General features: G+C 36.8%; 2 pseudogenes; both read left to right on the forward strand.

Moving 5' to 3' along the window:
- Nucleotides 1-2,919: 2,919 nt before the first annotated feature.
- On the forward strand, nucleotides 2,920-8,210 carry LOC144454364 (protein shortage in chiasmata 1 ortholog-like; annotated as a pseudogene).
- A 5-nt stretch (nucleotides 8,211-8,215) lies between these two features.
- LOC144454365 (protein shortage in chiasmata 1 ortholog-like) lies at nucleotides 8,216-9,494 on the forward strand (annotated as a pseudogene).
- The last annotated feature ends 411 nt before the right edge of the window (nucleotides 9,495-9,905 follow it).

Below are 9,905 nucleotides of genomic sequence, written 5' to 3' on the forward strand. Positions count from 1 at the left end.
AAAGATACATAAAAATTCACCAAAGAAAATAACTGCCTAAAAGTAGAATTGACCAAATAGAAAAGGAAATACAAAAGCTCACTGAAGAAAATAATTCCTTAAAAATTGGAATTTGGCAAGTGGAAGATAATGACTCCAGGAGACATCAAGATACAATAAAAAAAAAATAAAAAATAGAAGAAAATGTGAAATGTCGCACTGGAAAAACAACTGACCTAGAAAAGAGATCTAGGAGAGATAATTTAAGGATTATTGTACTCCCTGACTCCCTGAAAGCCATGATCAAAAAAGAAAAGTCATGTCTGACTCGTCATGACCCCATTTGGGGTTTCCTTTGCAAAGATAATGGAGTGGTTTGCCATTTCCTTCTCTAGCTCATTTTATAGATGAGAAAACTGAGGCAGAGTCACACAAATAATAAGTGTCTAAGGCCAGATTTGAACTCAAGAAGATGTCTTCCTGACTCCAGACCTGGTAGTCTACCCACTGCATCATCCAGCTGCCCTCAATAGGATAGTGACAAGCCTTAAAAACAAAGCTAAGTAGACTTGGTTTTTCCTTGAGGCGATAGGAAATCAGTGCAGTGATTTTTTTAGCAAAGGAGTGATGTGATCAAATGTATCCTTTGAGGCATTTAGCAAGGAAGAATAGAGCAGAAATTTGAGTGAGGGAAAGCAATTAGGGACCTGAAGTTCCTTTCCCTCTCTATCATTATCTCTGAAAGGGGCAGGAATAGTGACAGGAAGGCTTCTTCTGTCCTCAGTGCAGGCCAGTTTAACCCTCTTGGGTCCCATGGTGACAGAGGATGAACAGGCACCATTTCCAAAACTGGAAATAGCATCCTGGATGACTGCAGGAATTAAGCAATAGTCAATGATTGGGTAGTATGAGTTTAGGTGAGGTATTAGTTTGCCTAATCACTATAGAATTAATTCACAGAAGGAAAAAAAAAAGTTGGGCACTCTTAGTCATCAGTAGCATCAGTAACAAAGTCAGTTAATTATCACGATGTGCTTATATTTTGTTTCCAGATAGTTTTCTTTCTTGTTCCAGGATACTGTGTATTTTTTAAAAAATGAAATAAAGCATGCATACTGTTGCCATCAGTTCTCAAAAGCAACATCTGTTGACTGGAAAGACATGTCTCTTCAGCTAAAAGAAAAATAGCTGCTGTTGCAGATGTTTATCATAGAAAATACATTCTCCCAGAACAGAGAGTGCCCTCGGGGAAAAAATAATAAATTAGGGGCAGGGGGCAGACTCTCAAATAAAAGCTTCTATAGTATTTTTGTGATCATGGCTCCAGAATAAGTGGATATAAAATACTCATTAATTGATCCCATTCTCTTCCCTCCAGCCTTCTCCAGTTTTTCCCTCTCTCTTAGACTTTAGTTACTCTTCCACTGATTCATTCCCTTTTGCCAACAAAAATGCTCCAGTAGTCACTATATATAAGAAAAAAAACCTTTCAATGTTTTAAATGTATCATATTGTTGTACCCTTTTCCTCTTCAGTCATAAACTTCTGGGTCAATAGACTAGGGATCTTCTTGGTATGGTGGGGGCTTTAGTGTTAGACTAGGGCTAATAACCCAGATATGCCGCATCCCCTACCTGTATAACTTTGGGTCATTCACTTCACTCCACCCGGACCTAAAGTATTCATCTGTAAACAGAGGAATTTGGGCTAGATGACTTCTAAGGTCCCTTCTTGCTGTAAGGCCTTGCCAGTAGAAAGCATTTTGAACAAAAGCAACAGAGAGATGATTTGCATTAACAAGAAAGAGAAATACCTCTATCTCTGAGATTTGCCCAGAAGTATACCAAAGTGATAAACAATTTCACATTTAAAGAAGAGTTGGATCTTGAGGGAAGCTGTATCTTGCCAGCTACTAAGTGGAACAGAGATCATTAGAAGGGGAAATAGGAACCAAGCTGATATAGTATACTGAAGCTAGGAGATTAAAAATTCTCCCAGTAAATAGGGATTTTCATGCCCCAAAGCGGTGCCAATGGTAAGGATTAATTACAAAGACCCTGAAGAGAAAAGACTAGGGGCTAGGCCATGCAGTAGTCCTGTGCCTTCTTTGATTTTTCTCTTTTCCCCAACATGGCGAAAATATTTTTTTTTATCTTTTGCTTTCTTCACCATTTGGTGAATTCATTTGCAATCTCAGTGCTCCTGAGGAGATTCTTAAGAACTGTGCAATAGTTGTTTGTTTTTTATTCACCTATTCCCTATCCTTGCTGCCATCTTCTGTACAACATTAATATTAAAGTTGATCATTTATAAGCCTATGAAACCTCTGCCTTTTCTTCCTCATTGATTTTTGTTTTTGCTTTGTCTTCAGTATTTCAGTCTAGAGAGCTTCCCATTACACCCTGGGTTTGTTTGCCCTGTACATTTTTAATCCATGGGAGCCTATCTTTTTCCCCCTGAAACATCTTGAAATTGCTCTATCAAAATCAAGGGTGCATGGTATTAACTCTTTTCTCCTTTATCAACAAAATCTAGAATGGAGAGATTCATGTCCTCCATCCCTGCGAGGATTCCTATAATTTCTCTTTTCCATCAGGTGGCTGAAGTGGTGCTGAAATTTAAATTATGATTGCTAAGGAGCCTGATGAACTGAGAGGTCACTGTTGTCTCTAAGAATGAGGGAAAGTGTCAAGATGAAAGCTATAATCCAGGTTCTAAACTCTTGGATTTTTTCTATTCAGTACTTTATCTATTGGTATGTCTTGAATCCCTAAGATAGGCCAGGAGGAAATTACTAGGTACTAAAACATGCCCTAAAACAAGATCCTGTAGGAGAAAACTAGGTTTCACTGAATACCAGAAAATGGGAAGAACATGGGAGGAATAAATATGGGAGAAATTGAGGCTCAACACAGTAGAAAGGGACTAGACAGGTGCGAGATGAGATTACTAGGGTCGAAGTAAAGAGAAGAGTAGTCAACAAAAGTTCCATTTGTCTCTAATTCCCACCTCTACTCCCTATCACTAACCCAGATCCTCACCTCTACTCCCTATCACTAACCCAGATCCTATCTGATATAGCTTGGCAAGCCAGTTAATTCAGTAATGGGCTACAAAGAACATTGATCCCAAGAGGACAAGACAGGCACAGAGCCTTGGGTGTATAACTGCCCGTGGTGTGAGTTCTCTGGATGTCAGGGCTGGAAAAGCTTCAACCACCCAATATTAATTTTGTCTCTTGGGTGAGCTATGGCTCTCAATTTTGTGTCAACTTCAATTTTTATGAAGATACCATCTATATTTTTAAATTAATTGATAAAAATATTAAACCATACAGGGTCAAACATAGATCCCTAGGTCACCATTGGAGACCTCCTTCCAATATGACGTGAAAATATTAGAAGTACCCTTTGGGTATGGCCATTTAAACAGTTTAAAATCAATCTAATTATATTATCATCTAGGTCACATTTCTCCATGTTTTTCATAAGAACAGTATAAGAATCTTCATGAAATGTTTTGCCAAAATCTGGATAAACTACAGTATAATCCTGTCAAGAAAGGAAATAAGGTTAGTCTGCCATGATAGGTTCTTGATTAAAATAAGATGGTCCCTATTTTGACAATTTTTGTAGAACAGAATAGAGGAAGGGAAAATAAGAGTCTAAAATCCAAATTAGGAGGATATTTACAAATAATGTAAGGTAGAGTGAGGTCAATTACATGCTTAAAATCACATAGTAATTGAACAAGCAGACTTCAGAAAAACCTGGAAATGAACTGATGCTGAGTGAAGTGAACAGAACCAGGAGAACATTGTACACAGTAACAGCTACAACGTGTGATGACTAACTTTGATAGACTCATCTCTTCTTAGCAATGCAAGGATCCAAGACAACGCCAAAGGACTCATGATGGAAAATGCTGTCCGCATCCAGAAAAAGAACTATGGTGTCTAAATGCAGATCAAAGCATATTATTTACTCTGTCTCTTTCTTTTTTCTTTTTTTTTTTTGTTTATTCTTTCTCATGGTTTCTCCCATTGGTTCTAATTCTTCTCTACAACATGAGTAATGTGAAAATAGGTTCAATATGAATGAATATGTAGAGCCTGTATCAAATTGCATGCCATCTTGGGATGGGGGGAGGGGAGAGATGGGGAGAAAATTTGGAACTCAAAATCTTATGGAAGTGAATGTTGAAAACGAAAAATAAATAAACATTTTTAAAAAGAGAAAAAAAATCACATAGTATTTGAAACAAATACTTGTTCCCTCTCAGAAAACAACACTTCTATTAGATGCCTCTGGGATTCATAATTTATGTACTTTCCGTGAGATCTGGTGAGAGAGAGAGAGAGAGAGAGAGAGAGAGAGAGAGAGAGAGCGCCATTAAATTATAAGTAAGAAGCTATTCCTAGCTCTACCACTAATTAGCTCTATAATGTGGGGCAAATTGCTACTTTGGTCTTCAGTTTTCTGATCCAGGTTTGAAATTTTATGAAACAAAGAGAAAACAAGCCCAACTTGCCCCATCCCCCCTCCTTTGCTTCTTGATTGTTTTTCCATATTTTTTTTAAACATTAGCTGAAACTGGAAATTATTTGCTTTCATATTTAACCAGTCTTGCTAATATAATTTGGGTTAAAAAGTGAGTGTCGCTCAATTTCTGAATGCCCCAAACTAGAATACACTCTTCCTCTTCAGTGGATGTAGCCAAACAAGGAAGCATATTGCAATAAAGCCTTACCCCTTTTGCTGGATAAACGGTCTCCAGGTTTAACTGTGCAAGAAGTACAATAGAGATCAAGGAGGGAGAAAGAATGTAATTTCTTTATGTTAAATCCACAGCTGTGGAAGCCTTTGGTGCTTCAGCTAAGCCTTGCAACACACAATCCACTTTTGTGCTGATTTTGAATAATTTTAGAATATTATTTGGATTCCCAGAGCAAAATAGAAATGAAGACATAGGAAGATTTTTCCCCCACTCCTGTTAAAAATAAAGTTCCACAAACTGTCTGGGTACCATGGTGATAAGAGCCAAGGACACTCATAGATATAAATTGAAAGAGCTTTTATTATCAAATAATGTGCTAATAAGACAAAGAGTAGAAACAAGATTGTGAAATAAGCCAGTATGCTAGTCAGTACCCAATGAAGCAGCAATTGTATCTCTAGTAGCAAAGGTCAGCATATAAATTACTGGGAAGATTAATGGGGGGAGGGGGAGTTGAAAACTCACACATCCAATAAGCTGGCCATTGTATTATCATGTATGGAAAAGGATGCCATTCTTTTTTTTATTTTTAAGGCAATTGGGGTTAAGTAACACACACAGAGTCACACAGCTAGTAAGTGCCAAGCATTTGATCTGAGGCTGGATTTGAATTCAGGTACTCCTGACTTCTGGGCCAGTGCTCTATCACTGTGCCACCTAGCTGCCCCAAAATGATACCATTCTAAAACTGACATTAATAATAACTGCTTTAACCATTGGAATAGAATGAACTATGAGCACCATAATGGAAGGGTCTGCTTTGCCTTCTTTGTATCTCCAGCTTAGCAGAGTGCCTGGCACATAGCAAAATCTTAATAAATGCTTATTGACCTGACTTGAATTACATTAAAATTGCAACCAACAGTATCTTACCCTGCAAATTTTAGTATTATAATAGGTTGCATGAAAAGAAGAGTATACAAACACGAACCAAAGGGCACTGACATCAGATAACCTCCATTCTTATCTGAAAGGGACAAAGGAGGGTCAAACACAAATGGTTTAGTGTAGAAATACAATGCACATATATTGCCTCTTGGAAAAGAAGCATCAAACTCAACAGGGATTGCAGCAAAGATAAGGAGGAAAGGTTAAAGTAGTCAGAATGTGTTGAAGGATAACACCAGGGGCTGAGCAGTCATAAGTGAAACTAACTTCCTGATCCTGGAAGAGGGATTAAAGGAGATAAGAAAAGAAAAGAACTAAAATCTAAAAGCGGGCCTCAAATTGTTTCTCAGACAGTTGGGGAATAGTTAAAGAAATGGTCGTGTGTGAATATAACGGAATATAATTGTACCCCAAAAAAATGGTGAATGAAAGATTTCAGAGAATCTTGGGTAGTGTGAGTAAATGGAGAGTGAAGTGAGCAGAAGCAAGACAATAATTTATGCAAGGATAGTAATGTAGTGGGGGGGAAAAGAACTTTGAAAAACACTGGTTAATGAAATGATTAACTATGTCTTCAGAGGACCTAAAATGAAACATATTACCCACTTCCTGACAGAGAGGTAATGGACATAAGGTGCAAAGACATATATTTTTGGATATATACATTGTATGGATTCATCTTGCTTGATGACTATTATTTGTTTCATGGTTTGTTGTCACTGTTTTTCTCTGTTACTTAGACAGAGGGGATGAGGGAGTTTTGGACCTGCTGAATTTGAGATCTCTGGGATATCCAGTTTGAAATACATAACAGGCACTGGGTAGTGTGGGATTAAAGCTCAGGGGAAAGTCTGGGCCTGAATATGTAACTCTGGGAGTCCTTGGCATAAAGATAACAATTAAACCTCTCAATGAGTGTGGGAGCTTGGAGGAAGTGCTAGGGCCACCTCCTGGATGTTCTATAAGCCTCTATAATTGTAATTTTTGTTGGAATGGTGAAATAAAGAAAATATATTCGCAGACCAAAATATCATTTGGTGGACTATTTACATGAGAATGTGGCTAGAAAGAAATTAAGCATTAGATATTAATGTTTTATATTCCTTCATAGTTACATCATGACAGGTATAATTGTCATGCTGGAGTACTTGCCGAAAAATTTAGGAAGCCATGGACAAGAATCTCAGTCCCCACAACTCTGCAAATGAAGGATTTCTCAGGTGCTGGATCATTGAGAGATAGCTTTTTCTGTGGAGAATTTCCCTAAAAAGAAGAGAGTTTTATATTGTGTCTCATATTAACGACTTTGAAGAAATTGTTTCAAGTTCAAATCTATCCTCTCAAATTGACATAGAGAAGAGCTATTTATTTACTCAGAATGGCTACAAGAAAGTCTTCCACCTTGTCACTTGTTCTGAGGGATGGCCAACACTTCAAACAACCAATCAATATTAATATATTGATGATGAAATAATTTTTTATAGATAGTTTGGTGGAGTATAAAAAGCAACTGCCTACTTTGTATATCCTCTAGAGAAGACTGAAAGTGTTTTTATTAAAAGATCCTTGTTTACATTTCAAAGAACAGATCCTCCTAGAAACTGATCATTTCAGGGAATTGTCAAAATTTTCGAAGAAATTTGGAAGTCCACAAGAAAGGAAAATTATACATGATTAAGGAGCTCTTCAAAGATGAAAAGCAATTGATTGTGCCAATTAAATATGAATTATTGAAACCTGCCAGCCTCTAAGAAAGAAGAGATACACAAACATCCACAGAACTTAAGAAATCCCTAAAATTAACTCCAGAAATCATCAGTCATATAGTTGGAAATAAAAAGCTCTTTGAAAGAGCCCTCCCCACCAAGTATAAGAATGAAATTATGACAGAATACTATCCCATAGAGAGGATTTATACCAGCCAAGACCAATGTGAACTAGAAAGCAATAGACCAATTTTTTACAGCCTATGTCTTTCAGGGGAGTTAGAAATGCCTTTAACTCCTCCATGTCTAACAATCCAACATTCCCTGGTAAATCCTATTCATGCCAAACTTCAAACATATCAACTTTCTCCTGTTTATTATGTTAGTTTTACTCCAGCTGAAAATTACACTAAGAAATGTAGGTTGGAGCTGTGTTCAGAAAACTATCAAAGTTCTCTGGACTCTCTTTTGCTTGCAGTACCGCAAACCGAGGAGCCTGTAATTCACTATTCAATTGCAGATTCAAAAAGAATATTTTCTGTTGAGGGTAGAAATCCTTATGCTTGATTCATTAAAAGAAGAATGGTGGAAAAAAGAAGGCCTGACTATGATCATGACAGATACCCTGTAACATCTGATTCCAGACCCATGTCATCACACCCAGCTTCCAAATGAAATGGAAATATTGCCTACAGAACCACTTCAGCTAGAGATGTGGCTTGAACAAAAAAAAGTCACACTGTTGTCAAACTCAAAACTTCTCCTCCTCATATGACTCCTAGAGAGAAACCTACAAACAATGGTTTCTCACTTATTCAAATCAGGTCCTTCAAAAAGTATACTACATATCTGTTTTCCTGATATGTATGTCTGTTGAAAAACCAACAAGAGAAGAAAAGACAAAGAGTAAACCAGAAGAGCTCTGGGATATCCAGTTTGAAATACATAACAGGCACTGTGTGGTGTAGGATTAAAGTTCAGGGGAAAGACTGGGCCTGAATATGTATCTCTGGGAGTCATTGACATGAAGATAACAATTAAATCTCTCAATGACTGTGGGAACTTGAACGAAACACTGGGGACTACCTCCTGGATGTTCTGTGAGCCTCTATAATTGCAACTTTTGCTGGATTGCTGAAATAAAGAAAATATATTCACGGCACCAAAATATCATTTGGTGGGCTATTTACATGAGAATGTGGCTAGAAAGAAATTAAGCATTAGATATTAATGTTTTATATTCCTTCATAGTTACATCATGACATCAAAGAGGGAGAAAAGAAAGATACTTATAACTCACTAGACTCCAAAGCATTAACTATTGAAACATATACTTCATCAGTAAGTCATAATGCATCTTTTGGTCCTGGTAGAAAATGTGAGGATCATTTGGATCCTTTGAGCAACTTTATCATTCTGAGAAACAAACATATGACCAACCTGTCAGAACCTCATGATTATGGATGATGTCCAAAAAAGAAGAATCCAAAATGCAAAGCAAAGAGGAAAATACTATGACTCTTGAAGAAGAGAGTCCTGCTTTTGTAGAGAGCTGTCCCCTGAGGAAAAGCAAGAAAAGGAGATGAATAACGTCATTGAAATTCAATCAATCTATAGCCAGTGCCAGGCACACAGTCTCTTAGAAGCAGTAGCTACTCCTTTACTGAAAGAGCTTGTTTGCCATTATAGCCTTCTTACATCAAACTGGAAATTTGCCACTCTTAGCTTTGACCAAACTATATTTTTCTTAAAGCAGCAAGAAAAAAAATAATAAATTATGTTTTTCTTCAAGGTAAAAATGGTGAAAGAGAAATAATATTCAAATAGGCAGTACTGGTACATCTTTTAGTAATAGTTTTAGATCTCCTCTTAATGTGCACCTTGGACACAGCATTGGGACATTTACTGAAAACGAAAATGAAGCATGTCGGGTTCTTGTTTGGATAATATTTAGAGACAGCTTGAGATTGTACAGGAAGAAAAGCCCAAAACCAACCACAAAGAACAACAATTATATTGTCAGATGTGTTACATTTGCTACAAATGAACAATGCAGAAGAACAGCAATTTAAGATTAATAACTTTCATAAAATGTTCTTTAAGCAACTGGAATTCAAATTCAAATTAGATGCCAAAATTTCTTAGTTTAAATAATCAATTTACAAAACAAATTTTAAATTTACTTTTTAAACTAGGAAAGAGATTACTTAGTAGTGTTGTGAACTATTGAGGAAATCTGAGTCCTAGAAGAAGTCACTTACTTCACACGAGAAACTTTCTTCCCATGTAACTAACTGGCTTACTTTTCCCAGTTTGGCACAGAGTCTGGCTCAGTGAAACTGTGGTTTGCATTGTAGGGCAATGTCATCATTCACAATGAAAAAAATAAAAAGAATAGCTTTTACTCCCAGAATTTTTATTAGTTTCCATATATGAGAGACAGAGTTGTGTAATAGAATCAGAACATTCAAGGGAGTACAATTCTCATCAAGTCACTTATCAGCTGTGTGACCATGAGCAAAATGCTCAACCCCTCTGAATTTCAGTTTTTTCATC

Source organism: Phascolarctos cinereus, unplaced genomic scaffold (assembly GCF_003287225.1).
Source record: "Phascolarctos cinereus isolate Bilbo 61053 unplaced genomic scaffold, phaCin_HiC Scaffold_726;HRSCAF=1367, whole genome shotgun sequence".
Lineage (NCBI taxonomy): Eukaryota > Metazoa > Chordata > Mammalia > Diprotodontia > Phascolarctidae > Phascolarctos > Phascolarctos cinereus.